Below are 15,337 nucleotides of genomic sequence, written 5' to 3'. Positions count from 1 at the left end.
CAGAGCCTTTATCCATATTGCCGATGAAGAATGCAACAGTGTGTTTCAGAAACAATGGTCTAAACAAAGTTGGAGAAAGTAAAGGATGCAAGCAGATAATTGATGTGCAAGGAATGAAAGGAGGAACTGCCATCCTAATGGACAACTTTTGGGCCTATGGATCCAAAGCTTATATGAAGCTGCCTATAAATTGGGGAGGAATATGTTCCATAGGGATAATGCATGCTCCTGCATTGGTGATCCCCCAAAGTGATCTACACATCGCTGACTTTCCGAAAAATTGATGCACACCAAAGGAAGAAGAGGACACTCAACCTGAAGAGAGAGAACTATTTTTCATATTAATCAATAGAGGCTTATTACAACATTCCACATGAGCACACATTGTTTCACATGAGCACAAATTGTTCAATTAAAGAAGAATAGAGGGCCCCCAGGCTCATGACCCTCCAGAACAGGTGTTTCCTGGACTTAATTACAGCAATGGAAGGAGGCATTTGTGCCAAAATCAGGCCTTCTTGCTGTACTTACATACCTGCCCATGATGGAGAAAATGGAACCCTGACAGAAGCAATAACTATGTTGTCAACTCTGCATATCGAAATGAAGGAAAAAGTAGATCAAACCAAAGATGAATATTGGTTTTCATCTCTGTTCTCGTGCGTTCCAACCTGGATGGTAAATGCCTTCAAAATGTTGGGAGCAATAGTAGTGTTAGGAGGTCATTACGACCTTGGTGCTAGTTGCACCAACTTTACCACCATGGTGTAAACTATGTTTACACCATGGTGGATGGCGGATTCACCGCCCCATTCCAAGGTGAGTGGGGCGGTAAATCCCCATTTCCCATTTTCCCTTCCCCATTCCCATTTTTGTCCCATAGGGCATGATGGGAGTGGGGAAGGCGCTAATTACGGCGGCGTAATTAGCACCATGGCGGGTTAGCGCCATGGATTTTAACGCCTGCTAAAAGCAGGCGTTAAAATCGGAATCAGGCGTCAAGGGTTAACGGTGGCGTTAACCCTTAACGCCTGAGTTGTAATGAGGCCCTTAGTGTTGCTAGGATTCTGTCTTATATGAATAATCATAGGACAATGTAAGAAGACAGCGAAGAAAGCTATTGGGATGAAGATAATTGTTGTGAATGCTGTGGCTAATGGGCACACACAGACTGAATAAACCACCCGTGAGGACCTGAAAGGAAGTACCATAGCACCCCCAGGAACAAAGTTTCAGTATCCTAGGGACCATAAGAAATATGTGGGACAATGGGTGTTTTGTCCACCAACAGGGGAATGTTATTACATGACCTGGAGTGAAGATGAACACATAAAGACAAAGATATGGATTCCTAAGAAACCACGCTGTGAAAAAAAGGTCAAGAAAATTGAGGAAGTGGTTGAGTACTCGACCAGAGGGGGGGAATGTAGAGAAGCAGATGTACGTGTCATTTATAGAGTCCACCCCCTCACCTGCATCACATTGGAAGAACAGCAAAAGAACACTGTGTATGATACCTGGAATCATCCCAATACCACATCAAAGGTATGACAGACATTATGCACTGAGACAACGGTATTGAATGTACTTCTGTACTGATGCGGTAGACATGAGTCTGCAGACACCACTGGACATAGAAGAACTATAAGTAAAATCTGACAGGTGTGAAGTGACGTCATGAAGAAGAGAAGATGCGTGGATGCACTAAACCTGATGTATGGATATCTGGAGAATGAAGATGTGACTAAAGTGACAAAGTAAATATATATGCGAAGATGAAGAAAAATCATATACACTAACAAGAGATGCAGTAGATGTATATGCAGACACACAAGTTAGATAAAACAATGTAGAAGCTTGCTAAAGTAGGAAATATAATTTGAGTAAAGCAGCCATGTTGAGAAAATGGACGTCAGCATTGTATAATGGTAAGCGAGAAGCCTCGAGGAGAAAGACCAAGGCTGCATGCTTTTGTACGATCGGACCGAAAAAAAAGGTCAGACCGTACAAACGACCGAAAAATGCTACCACCAAAGGTTTGAACACCAAAAGTTTGACCCTCTGATGGTAGCATTGCAGGTAAGTAAACCCCTGCATAACACCTGCAAATAAATTAAACGGGGCTGCAGGGAAATCCTTGCAGCCCCTGTAGTATGTAAGTGTGTTCGCATGAGAAAGGTGCAAACTTTTGGTAGTTCGCACCTTTCTCATGCGAACATTCCGGCCACGGCAAAATTAGCCACGGCTGTAATACTTATAATCGGCTGCACAGCTGACGGGCACTGGAATACAGATTTGTGCAAGAACAAAGGATATTTGCTTGGCTCAGAATCAAGGATGCCGCAGCAAGAAGCAACTACAAGGCACGTGAGGAGTCAAAGAGGATAAGCTACATACGTAAGTCATATTTCTCTTATATTAAGTAAAGGAGAGAATAATTGTGAGTGCCAAATTTAAAAAAATCAAAGATGGAGAAAGCACATGCAAGACAGAGCAACCAAGTCTCCAGAGGCTGAGGAGAGTAATTGCACCCAATATAATTGAATTAAATAGCACTACATAAAAGGACAGAATGGACAAAATCATGGTCTCCTTACACGTGGTAGAAGACCAGAAGACAATGCCTATTCATAAAGCTCCAGACAAAGATAGCAATGTACTTTCAGTTCCTATAAAGTTCAGAGGAAGAGAACAGTACAGAAGGTCAACTACAGCGGAAAATCCTTGTTTTAGGACCTAACTGATGAAAGATGGTAGGCTAATTAGCTAAGGAGGGCAGTTGTCTGATGCTCCCTTGCGCCTGGGTTTCGTTGCTTACATGCAGCGGACAAGCGGAATGTCCAAGGTTGGAGGAGAGTGCCAACCAATCATGAGGGTCTATGTAATGGCAGACCATACATTGTTGCAGAATCCTATCCACTGCTGTTGTTATGCTATTATCAGTATTTTTTTTTACGTAGTTATAGGTTGTTCAAGGTGTGCCTACCAGATATGGGGCAGCCAATGATGATACTAACACTTATATGAACTATAGGTATACATGTTCCCTTAACCAATCCCTCCGCCCGATAGGTTTTTACTGTTTTCCATGTAGGATGGCGTCATAGCTGACACACATCGAGGTATACATCCTTTTGTATAATGGAAATGCTTTAAGATTGTGTGAGCTACAATCTGTTTGTTCGCCAGGTTACCTACTTTATTGAACTGATAATAAAGTAGAATGTTGCCATATTCTTTGAATCGGTACGGTTATTTGGGCCTGACATCATTTATTTTGTAATCCCATTCAGCACTTGGAACGCTGCAGGTGCTACTGCACGGAAGGGGGTGCATCCATGATGTTTGGGAATCCACAGATATGTCCCCCACCTCCTAAGCGACTGGTGCGTGGTATTGCAAGTAGCACATCTCACCCTCTCACCAATGGAAGTGTTGTCTCCTTGAACATGGGCTACTGTAGGCTTAAAATAGTATTCCACACAGCCAATCAGATGCTGATCCACCTCTACTTTTGATTCCAATGAGAGGGTGACCTCCAGTTGAGCAGATTCAGATTCCTAGGTACCCCTGCAGGATTGAGAATTTTGTTCCTGCATAATCCGCCTGGCCTTGGACACTTGTGGTTACCTTTACTGGTACTTTCATGCTCAGGAACACTGCTTCTTATTAAATGTTACTTTACTGTAACCTGCACCAAAAACACTCACCTTATCAGAAGATAAAACGTAATCTTGCAAAATCACCTAAGAGATGGTCTCAACTACTCAGCATCATTACGACTAGGTGATCCAAGGAAAGCCTGCAAGATTCACTGTTACTTAGCTGAGGCTCAGTCTTCCTCCCCTGAACACAGGGAGGAGGGAAAAAGTATTAGCAGCACTCCTTTACTTTACTTTACTTTATTGCATTTGTACTGCGCAGCAATGAACCCGTGGGCATGATGGCACGGACGAGACTAGACAACAAGAAACATATAAGCGCAGAAAGAGCTAGGGGAGAGAACCGAGGAATCAACTGGGCTTTATTCAAAGAGCCATGTTTTTAACTTTCTTTTGAAGGCCTCAAGAGTCGGTCCAATCTAAGATCCAGGGGAAGGCGATTCCAGGCAGTAGGGGCTGCTGTGGCAAATGCACCCCTTTCCACTTTCAAAGATTTGCTTTTAGGGATTAAGAGCATATTAGTATCCTGAGACCTGAGAACACGAGGAGAACACTTAGGCAGAATGAGTTTGTTGATGTAACGGGGCATACTGCCCAAGAGGCTCTTGAATGTTAGGAGCATAAGACGATACTGGATTCTAGCCTCTACATGTAGCCAGTGTAACGCTCTTCGTGCTGGTGTAACATGGTCCCGCCTGGAGAGGCCTGTGACTACCCTCACAGCACCATTTTGGATAACTTGCAGTTGATTAATCTCCCTTTTGCTGATACTAGTCAGCAGACTGCAGCAGTAATCCATTTTTGCGACTACTATGGCTCTCGCCAGTGTTTCGGCGTTGGCCTGAGAAATCATGGGTCTAAGGTGAGTGAAGAGTTTAAGATAGTAGGCTGCCCCTGATACAACACTTCCCACATGAGCATTCATAGAGAGGTGTTGATCAAGAAACACCCCTAACGACTTAACTTTTTTAAGTGTGTCTAGTTCGACTTCGCCAAGCTGAATTTTACTATACCTGGGGTCAAGTTTTAAGATCCGATTAGGGGATCCCACAACCATGAGCTCCGTTTTAGTTCTGTTAAGCACCACTCCATTTTGCACCATCCAATTCTCGATACAGGTGTAGACTTTGTTTATGCGCTCTTCATCTTGTGTGTGGCCTCCCGTAAGGGGAATGATACATTGGGTATCATCTGCAAAATTAGTGAACCCAATATTTTCATGCACCAACATAGAGAAAAAGGGGAGAGTAAAGTTGTTATAAAAACAGGGCGAAAGACTTGCTCCTTGTGGGACTCCATACTCAATCGGGATTGTGTCTGCTTCAGCTAGGTCTGAGCATACACAACTGACCCTATTTTTGAGAAAAGAAGCCACCCACTGAGAGGCTTTGGTGGAAAAAGCTGCCACTTGTTCGAGCCTGGTGACCAACAACGTGTGGTCAACCAGGTCGAACGCGGCTGAAAGGTCCAGCAACATGAGCATAGTGGATACTCCCTTGTCTATGTTGAAAAGCAACCTGGATGTTAGTTCCAGGAAGGCCGTTTCAGTGCTATGACCCGCTCTGAAGCCTGATTGCCGACAGTTAAGAATTGGGTGGCTTTCTTTGTGTTTAGCTATTTGTATATAGGCAACTCGGTCCAGGATCTTCATCAAGAAGGCTGAGTTGGTAATAGGCCTATAGTTCAAGGGGTCATCTTTGGTGAGGCCTAGTTTTTTGAGCAATGGAGTGACCCAGGAGCATTTCAGTTCGTCTGGTACGGCACTCTCTTAAAGGAGGCATTAACAAATTGCAGGATGGCTTCTAACAAAAAAGGGGGACATGCTTTAATTATAATGGCTGAGAAGGGGTCACCCCTGCAACTGGTTGTTTTCAGATGTTTAACCACCTCTGTCAGCTCTTCCAGCGTAATTGCTGAGAAGGAAAATTCTGGAATTAGTGGGCTTCTAATGTGCTCCTGAGGTTCTGGGGTGTTACCTTCATTTCGGGCGTTTGCCTTTTTTAGGCTGATGTTGGCTTTGATTCCATGTAGTTTCGAGGTCATGTCATCCTGGATAGCCTGACACCATTTCTTGTCTTTAACGGCTTCATTGACCTCAAGGGCAGGCGTCGATTCCTGCTCCTTGAGAATTTTGAACAGTTCCTTGGCCTCTGATCGTGCTTCCGTGATCCTGTTGTTAAAGAAATTCTTCTTTGCATCTAGGATGGCCGCTTTATACAATCTCGCTGCCTCTTTGTAGGCCACACGAAAGTGATCAGAATAATTAGTTTTCCACTTAAAATACAGTTTACGCATAGCCACTTTTAGAGTGCGTAGCACTGGGGTAAACCAGGATTTATTGGGGGTGGCAAGCTTGTGTTTTTTCACTTTCTCTGGGGCTAGACGGTTGGTAATGTTATCAAAGGTTTCCATGAGTATGGTGAAAAGTTCCTGGGCTGTTTCTGGGAGTAAATCGTTAGTCAGATGTTTAACTAGTGGGGAGATGTGTTCCAAAGTAAGCAATTTGGGGTTACGTCCCTTTGTTGGCGGGGAGATTTTGCTTTTTGGTTTGAGGGGAAAGGGCAACCGAATTGTGAAGTTAACAAAATAATGATCTGACCATGGGCAGGGCGTAGTGGTAAGGTCAGTGATGGATACATGCATTGCTGCAAGCCAGTCCAAAGTGTGTCCTAGTTGATGAGAAGGTTGACGATTACATTGGGCAAAACCGTGTGAGCCCAAAGTGGCCTCCAGGTCAGCTCCCTTTTGATCGTCTTGATGGCCATGCCAGTAGTTTAAATCTCCCAATATAATGAAGCTAGTGTGGGGTTTGAGACAGGCCATGAGGTGGTTGGATAGGACAGAGACAAAGTCCTCAGAGTGAGAGGGGGGTCTGTATAACAGTAATAGGTTGATGGTGGTCTCTGCATTAATGCCTATTTTCACCTGTAGGGATTCTATACCTTCCAGTATGTTAATGGAGTTCCCCCAGACGGTGAGGTGTTTTTTAAAGATCAGCGCCACACCCCCTTCCCCTCCCTACATCCCTGTCTGCTCTCAACATGGAGTATCCCTCAGGAATCGCCAAGTTGCGAGAGGGACCCGCGGCGCTATGTGCCCACGTATCTGTAAGGGCGCAAATGTCGAAGTCCTGCTCTTCGATGTGCGCTACTAGTTCTGTGGAGTGTTTTATGAGAGATCTGGTATTGAGAAGGAGGCAAGACAACTGGCTCTGGGGTAGAGCAGGACTAAAAGCCCTGCCTCTCCCCTCTTGATCCCCGTGATCAACACTACTTGCTAACAGACCTATGGTAGGGTCATTATGCCTGATAGCGTTAGACACATCTGGTAGTGTGGTAAGTGGAACTTCCTCAATCACCTGCGGCGTGTCGCCACTGAGATTTTTGCAGGATTCGGGTGTAAGATCATGATCCCTAAAGTGTGACCCCTGATCCCCCTGTGTTGAGCCCTGGGTGGTCTCATGAAGGCGCGTAGTCACCGGGTGACTAGCCGGTGTGGAAATTACTAACTCGGTTGACCTACCCGCATTCTTTATGAGTGACATACCATGGCATTCGCGCGCCAGTCCCTCCGTACAGTACATCTCACAGCCCTCAGAAAAGGGTGCTCTAAAAAGGACATCTCATCACCCCCATCATCGAGGGTGCTCCTTGGTTACTCCAAAGGATAGCTGCTCTCACAAATCAAATATGGTGTGGTTTTTTTTTGGGGTGTTCACAGAGCAGTTCCATGCCCCCTCAGGGATGGTGTGTTTTTGATTTGGAGTTTCAACGGAACACTACCCAGTCACCCCGCAGTGACGGGCCTGTGTTTTTTGAGTACACCACAGAGCACTGTCCTCCCTTTCCCCTCAGTGATGATATGTGCTATGTTTGGTGCAGTACTTAATTTGTGTAGGTGTTTCACAGGGCTCAGCCCTGCCACTCATTTCTGAACCCCAGCACTTATTTTGTCAGGCACCTTTTCTTTATGTTGGGTTGTTCTGGCAACTTTCTTATTTTAAATGTCAGTCAGTTGGAATCACACGAAAAGCAACAACAGTGTGGACTGGCCAGGGTCAGCACGCTGACCCAGGCATCAGGACAGTGGTGCAAGTTCACTAGTGTAATACCCAGCAGCACTGCCACAGCAGAGTGAGCTGACAACAACAGGAAAGCTATCAGCCAGCAGCCCCAACACAAGGGCAGGACCAGGAAAAAGGCCACCATTGAAGAGGATTGCCTGCCATGAGTGCCAATCTATACAAAAGAACCCTGCTGCAGTTTTTGGGAGGCAAGTTCATCGGTTCAGTAATGATTTTGCCAATTTACCGTAGGAGGAAAGCATGTTTTCTCTTTTTTCAGTGTATACATGGTCAAAATGTTCCACTTACCATACAATCAGCACAACATGTTGACAATGTTGTGTTTAAAGAAATACCTAGACGTGTGTTTTTTTCTCGAGACACAGCTAGAATGTCGTGCCAATTGGTATCTGTAAAGTGCACACCTGCCACAGCCAGTGCATCCATCACCCTGAGCGAGCCAGTGGGACTTGCAACATTAACACCAAATATGTTGCTACAGTAAGGAGCAGCCGCGGGTGGTGTCACCAGTGGGTGTGCAGCTGGCCGCCCCTATGTCTCACAGGTATAACACTTATTTTTGAATACATTAAGAAGTGATTTGGGACCTCCCCATAGCAGCTTCCAGCGCTCCTCAGCGATGGTATGTATTTTGTTTGGGGTCTCCTTGCAGAGAGCAGCTCCCCTCCCCCACATGAAGGATGAGTGTGTACTCTTAGAGCACTCCACCAAGGACCCCCAACTCCCCCAGCAACGATGTGTGCTTTGTTTGGACCCTCCTCAGCGATGGTATGTATTTTGTTTGGAGTCGGCATACACAGAGCAGCTCCCCTCCCCCACAGTGAAGGGTGTGTGTGTGTGCTCTTTGAGTGCTCCAGAGAGTGTTGTGTTTTTTGGCTGGTTGCTAGTTAATGTTTGTTCCATGCCACTCTCTCTTTCGGCGCCTTTACACTGCATCACGTTCCTTCTTGGCTCAGGGCACTCCTCTTTATATAGTATGTGTGTGTCCAGGGCGGAGGTTGGGCACAAGTATTTTAATTGGCCTCCTTTTAGTGTGCTCAAGGGTGAGGATGAGGGAGGGTGCCACGGTACAGAGCAATGGCCTTCGCTGATTCGTGGAACACCGCCCTGCAGCACTGCTCCAGAGGACAGGCATTGCCTTCCAAGCCAGCTTAAAATATCCAGTGTTCTGAAGCTATCTGGCGATATATCATAGTTATTTAACCCACGTGAGTGCTAAAAGTCTAGTGCGAACACTATAGCCTGTAGTGCAGCGTGCATTGCTGCCACACTAACAATGTCCAAAAGCAGCAAGCGGTTTACCTCAATATCATGTGGGAATATCAATGGAAATCACAGCAACTCTAAAAGTATCAAAGGCTTAAAGCACAAATATTAACCTACAGAAATGTGGAATGGGTGAAAACGTAAGCCCCAATTTCTTGAGGGGCAGTTGTTGGTAGATTATAGGGCTCCAGGGGTACATGTGTGCCCTTCCCCCATGGCAAGAGATGGGAGTAAGGGAAGAAGTAGTCTTGGGGAGCAGAGGGGTTCTTCCCATGGAAGGCTTGAGGCAAAGCACCAGCTAAGTGCTTGCAGGAAGTTGGAGAAAGTGCAAGGGCAGAGGAGTTGCTAGGTCTGGAAAAGACCCGGGGCTAAGCTGATGTCGGAACTGTTGGGACTGGGGGCTAGCTAATCTTTTGGCTGTAGCTCCTGAGATTCTACCCGGGGCTACAATTAAAAGATCAGGGGCTATAGCCCCCTTAGCCCCCCCTAGCAACGCCCCTGTGCAAGGGTATGTAACATGGGGTACCAGAGGTAGACGCGCAGCACTTAATTTTAGGAAGGTGGAATAAATAATACTGCCTCCTTACGCATTTGATGGTAATTTGGCAGTAAATCCACTGATTTACCACCAAAATCATTTATCATTACCATTGCTCACTGCTGTGGACTATTCACTGGATTGCGAGTGGTGGTCGGATAGTTTAATTGCATATTTCTGGAGTCTATAGGACTCCATTGGTATTTTGGCAGATTTACCGCAAGGAGAATTTCTGCCGTGGTAAATCCGATGATTTTTGGAGAAAAAGTGGAGGATTTAACTCCAGTGAATCCTCCACTTTTCTTACGAACTCGGAATTTGGCAGTGCAGTAAACATAGTGGTTATTCCATTACTTCCCAAAAAGGTTACGGAAACGGAATCACTGCCACTTTTTTAATACAGTAACGAGGCTCTTTCTTTATTTTCCACTCATTAAGTTACAGCCATTAGCAACTTTTCCTCTGCTTGTCAATGGCAAACCCTCAGGCTCACTGTGAGACCGCTACCCTGCAGGAACTTTTAGATCCATCAGCCACAGCTCATATCTTCCACTTCACCCATCTTTAATTCTTCTCTTCTGGAAGGAGCAGTGGCAGCTAAAAAAAATAGTGGCTGTATTACCTCTAGTTTAGAAACCTTCACTAATGCCCCTAGCTAGTGCACATGTTCAGCCTCTTTCTAAATTGCCACTTTTGGACAAAGTGCTGTATATCCAGGTTGCATTACAGATCCAACAGCGCGGGGTAAAATGTCAACTCTTTGAACCCTTTGTTTGGGTTTCGAGCCAGCAGAACAACAGAGACATTGGGCCTCATTCCGACCCTGGCGCTCCCATAATGAAGGGCGCCTGTACGGGACCGGCACCGTTCATTACGGGATGCCCTATTACGAGGGCCCCTTGCGGGACCCGCTCAGAACGTCTGGTCAGACCAGACGTCCTTAGCGGGTCCCGCAAGGGGACCAGGGAGCTAATAACGGGCTCGTTATTAACGGGCTCGTTATTAGCTCCCTCCACATTGAGCCCTATGGGGGCTCAAATAGGAATGGGGATGGGATTTTTCAATGAGGAATTACCGGGTCCTCCAAGGTTGGAATGACCCGGTAATTCCTCATTGAAGGAACCCGGTACTGGAACCCGGTATGGAGGCAGCCATGCCCCTTATTCATTCTCGTAATGAGGCCCATTGGTTTGATATGGCTTTTCAAGATTGGTAGATGGAGGGGGAGTTGCAGCCCTCATTCACTTAGATAAGTCAGCAGCTTTCAACGTCGTAGATCGAACTGGATTAATACTTCCCGGTTAATTGTCTCAGGGGGATAGCTCAGGGGCAATGTGCTGGTCTTGGAAGCAGGATGGCCAGAGCAACACAGGTTCGATCCAGCGTCCCTGCTTTATAAATAACCAATTATAAACTATAGTAAATAATCACTGTCCATGGTTCCGAACTGGCCTGTACATTACCTCCAATTATTGACAAAAATGTTTCACAAATTTGCCCCGTTATTTTAGACCAAATCAGACGGTTTGCAAAATCTTTTGCATATCAAAATAGATACTGAAAAAGCCAAATTGACATCTGCCCCACGTATGACAGGAGTGAGTGCCTGTAGACCCCATAGCCCGCCTTATGTTCAAGACATCCAAGGCAGACATCTTGGTATGCAGTACGGCAAACATAGGCCAAATACATTGACTTATGACTTTCAACCCTAGCAGAGTAACCCACATCTGATAATCAAGTCCTAAATCTGAGAATTGAATTGGACAATCATCTAACTTTAACCCGGCAAATCACAAAGCTTGTGCAATCTTGTTCTGGGCAACTATAATCTGTAACAATTCTCTTAAGCTTCTTTCCATTTTCTCAACAAGTTACATTGGTGAATGCTTTTACATCATCTTATTTCGATTATTTCAAAGTACTCTATATTGATCTTCCTCTCTGTTCCATGAAAAGACTCAAAACTCTGTGCAAAATCAGGGCAGATTAATGCTGTTAAAAGTCTGCAGATGTACACAAACCAGCCAGTGCACTAGATGCCTCCCCCAGCCGGCACACTAGATGCCTCCCCCAGCCAGCGCACTAGATGCCTCCCCCAGCCGGCACTCTAGATGCCTCCTCCAGCCGGTGCATTAGATGCCTCCCCCAGCCAGCGCACTAGATGCCTCCCCCAGCCGGCGCACTAGATGCCTCCTCCAGCCGGCACACTAGATGCCTCCTCCAGCCGGTGCATTAGATGCCTCCTCCAGCCGGCGCACTAGATGCCTTCTCCAGCCGGCGCACTAGATGCGTCTTACAGCTGGTGCACTAGATGCCTCCTACAGCCGGAGCACCAGATGCCTCTTCCAGTCGGCGAACTAGATGCTTCCTGCAGCCGACTCACTAGATGCCTCTTCCAGCCAGCGCACTAGATGCCTCTTCTAGCCGGCGCACTAGATGCCTCCTACAGCCGGCGCACTAGATGCTTCCTCCAGCCGGCGGACTAGATGCCTCTTCCAGCCGGCGCACTAGATGCCTCCTCCAGCCGGCGCACTAGATGCCTCCTCCAGCCGGCGCACTAGATGCCTCTTCCAGTCGGCGCACTAGATGCCTCTTCCAGCCGGCGCACTAGATGCCTCCTCCAGCCGGCGCACTAGATGCCTCTTTCAGCTGGCGCACTAGATGCCTCCTCCAGCCGGCCCACTAGATGCCTCCTCCAGCCGGCGCACTAGATGCGTCTTACAGCTGGTGCACTAGATGCCTCCTACAGCCGGCGCACTGGATGCTTCCTTTAGGTCGCACACTAGATGCCTCTTCCAGCCGGTGCACTAGATTCCTCCTCCAGCCGGCGCAATAGATGCCTCATCCAGCCGGCGCACTAGAAGCCTCCTACAGCCGGCGCACTAGATGCTTCCTCCAGCCAGCAGACTAGATGCCTCTTCCAGCCGGCGCACTAGATGCCTCCTCCAGCCGGAGCACCAGATGCCTCTTCCAGTCGGCGAACTAGATGCTTCCTGCAGCCGACTCACTAGATGCCTCTTCCAGCCAGCGCACTAGATGCCTCCTCCAGCCGGCGCACTAGATGCCTCTTTCAGCTGGCGCACTAGATGCCTCCTCCAGCCGGCGCACTAGATGCCTCCTCCAGCCGGCGCAGTAGATGCCTTCTCCAACCGGCGCACGAGATGCCTCCTCCAGCTGGCCCACAAGATGCCTCCTCCAGCCAACGCACGATATGCCTCCTCCAGCCGGCGCACTAGATGCCTCCCCAGCCAGCGCACTAGATGCCTCCTACAGCTGGCCCACAAGATGCCTCCTCCAGCCAACGCACTAGATGCGTCCTCCAGCCGGCGCACTAGATGCCTCCCCAGCCAGCGCACTAGATGCCTCCTCCAGTCGGTGCACTAGATGCCTCCTCCAGCCGGTGCATTAGATGCCTCCTCCAGCTGGCACACTAGATGCCTCCTCCAGCCGGCGCAGTAGATGCCTTCTCCAACCGGCGCACTAGATGCCTCCTCCAGCTGGTCCACAAGATGCCTCCTCCAGCCAACGCACTAGATGCCTCCTCCAGCCGGCGCACTAGATGCCTCCTCAGCCAGCGCACTAGATGCCTCCTCCAGCTGGCCCACAAGATGCCTCCTCCAGCCAACGCACTAGATGCGTCCTCCAGCCAGCGCACTAGATGCCTCCCCAGCCAGCGCACTAGATGCCTCCTCCAGTCGGTGCACTAGATGTCTCCTCCAGCCGGTGTATTAGATGCCTCCTCCAGCTGGCGCACTAGATGCCTCCTCTGGCCGGCGCCCACGACACATCCTCAGTAAGTTTGCGCTTTCGACTTTCCCAATGTCCAGCAAACCTGTCCAGCTAACAAGCAAGTCCTATGCAAAGAGACAACATTGTCCTGACGCTGGACTGCTCTGTCAGCATTATCATAGGTCCACACCAGCTCCGCTGACACTATGCTCCACGATCACTGCCCCCCCAGACAACACAGAGTTACATCCAGCGCCCATGCCACGCCAGTGATACACTGCACACCCGCATCAGATCTGGCAGCTCCAGTCTCCACCACTGCCATGCTCTCTGCAGCATGTGCCGCACTGAGTCCAGCACTTGCATCTCTCCAACAGCATTACTAGGGATGTAACAAGCATAGCATGACTGCACTACACCTCTGTAAATCAATCCTTTGCTTCTCAAAGCTAGGTCTATGCTCAATAAATACCATATCAATAATAATAATAATAAAATAACCTGAGGTTCTCAAGAGATAAACACAAAGTACTGGCCACATTCGAGAACCCCACACACTATTGTCCACAGATTACCCTGACAGACACATCATAGAAGGAAATAATGGCGCTGGCAATCTAACCCAAGTAGCCCCATCCCTTCAGGGCGTCATTCTTGTGGAAACCCTTGCCGTTCCAGCTGCAGCCTCAACAAGACAGGGGACCCAGATAGGAGGAGTGGCTCGAAGAGGTGATGACAAATGTTGGTAGATGACAAATCCCTCTCACTACCTGACATTTTCACCAATTTGGTTGGAAAAAAATCAAGGCGACAATAAAGATGCTACCTGCTCATCAGAGATCATCTTACACCACCACCATCACCGTTCTCGACAGGAAACTAGCCTTCCAATCCACCAAGAGGTTATGACCGGCATGCTTTCAATTCATGTCAGCAATTCCCACACAAGACTATTGACGAATTCGTCAGCTGACTTTAAAAACAGTGTCATACTGCCAATTTGCTAATTTTTCAGATGAAGAGGCCATACACTTGTGCCTTATAGAAGGCTGCAGCTCTTCCACGTTCCTCAACCACCTGCTCAAGTATCCCCTGCCACTAGATGAAATCACCGAACTGACACAAATCTACGAAAGAGTGGATGCACAAGCAGCTGCCATGGAATTGCCTAACAAAAGAGACACTGTTGCAGCCATGCAATCTATTAGACACCCACCCACTCTGCCTTCTCACCATCCACCTGGCAGACACCTCACACACTGTCCTCCATCGAATGTGGCACAAACCCATAGGATGTGTTACAAATGTGAGTTTGAATTCTCGCCCCAAAGAAGCCTGTCCGGCTACTAGTTCTGGAAGAAACAATCATTTCCAATCTGTATGTAGGGAGGGAAAATCAATCCCGCAAATATGACAAGATCAACCCACATGAATGACACACTCCACCCATGAACCCCAGACAATCATCTACTAAGTCCCCGCGTTCACGACGGATGATCGGCGTCATGGAAGAAACTCACATCACAGATGACAATGCTATGGATACCTCTGACATTCAATAAACAGATGACTACATTCAATACACACAGGAATGCGTGCATCTCATAAGAGAGTGGCCTGGGGATGATGCAGCCCCAAGAGTGTATCTCAAAATAGGAGAACAGTCACACCAATTCATTACGGACACTGGGACCACAGTCAACATTATGAATGAGAGTGAATACTCCCTCTTCCACCATTCATGGCTTCTATTGAAGTAAACAGAAAGAATTTACCAATGGGGCACAAACAAACCTCTGCCATCCCTGGGCCATTTCAAATGCTCATTGCATCATAGAGATAAGTGCACTACAGCAACCATACATGTCCTGAGAAGCCTTCATGTAGGACGATGCCTGCTCAGCTTAAAAATGGCAAAGGTTCTTGAATCATTGACCTCAATTACAATGTCTCAGAAGAAGTACAATGTCGTCCGATGCCAGCTGAGATGCTGTGTACTCTGGAAGGTATACCAATGCCCGGAATTCTTCCAGAGCCTGGGAAGACTTGAAGACA

At 47.5% G+C, this 15,337-nt stretch overlaps 1 protein-coding gene across 4 annotated transcripts in view; it reads left to right on the top strand.

Annotated features, from left to right (window-relative positions):
- The window catches only part of FAM216B (family with sequence similarity 216 member B), a 515,713-nt gene that overhangs the window by 288,856 nt on the left and 211,520 nt on the right, over positions 1 to 15,337 (top strand). The window lies entirely within an intron of this gene.

Source organism: Ambystoma mexicanum, chromosome 12 (genome assembly GCF_040938575.1).
Source record: "Ambystoma mexicanum isolate Mex_15411 chromosome 12, UKY_AmexF1_1, whole genome shotgun sequence".
NCBI classification, from domain to species: domain Eukaryota; kingdom Metazoa; phylum Chordata; class Amphibia; order Caudata; family Ambystomatidae; genus Ambystoma; species Ambystoma mexicanum.
This window is presented reverse-complemented; position numbering and strand designations above follow the sequence as displayed.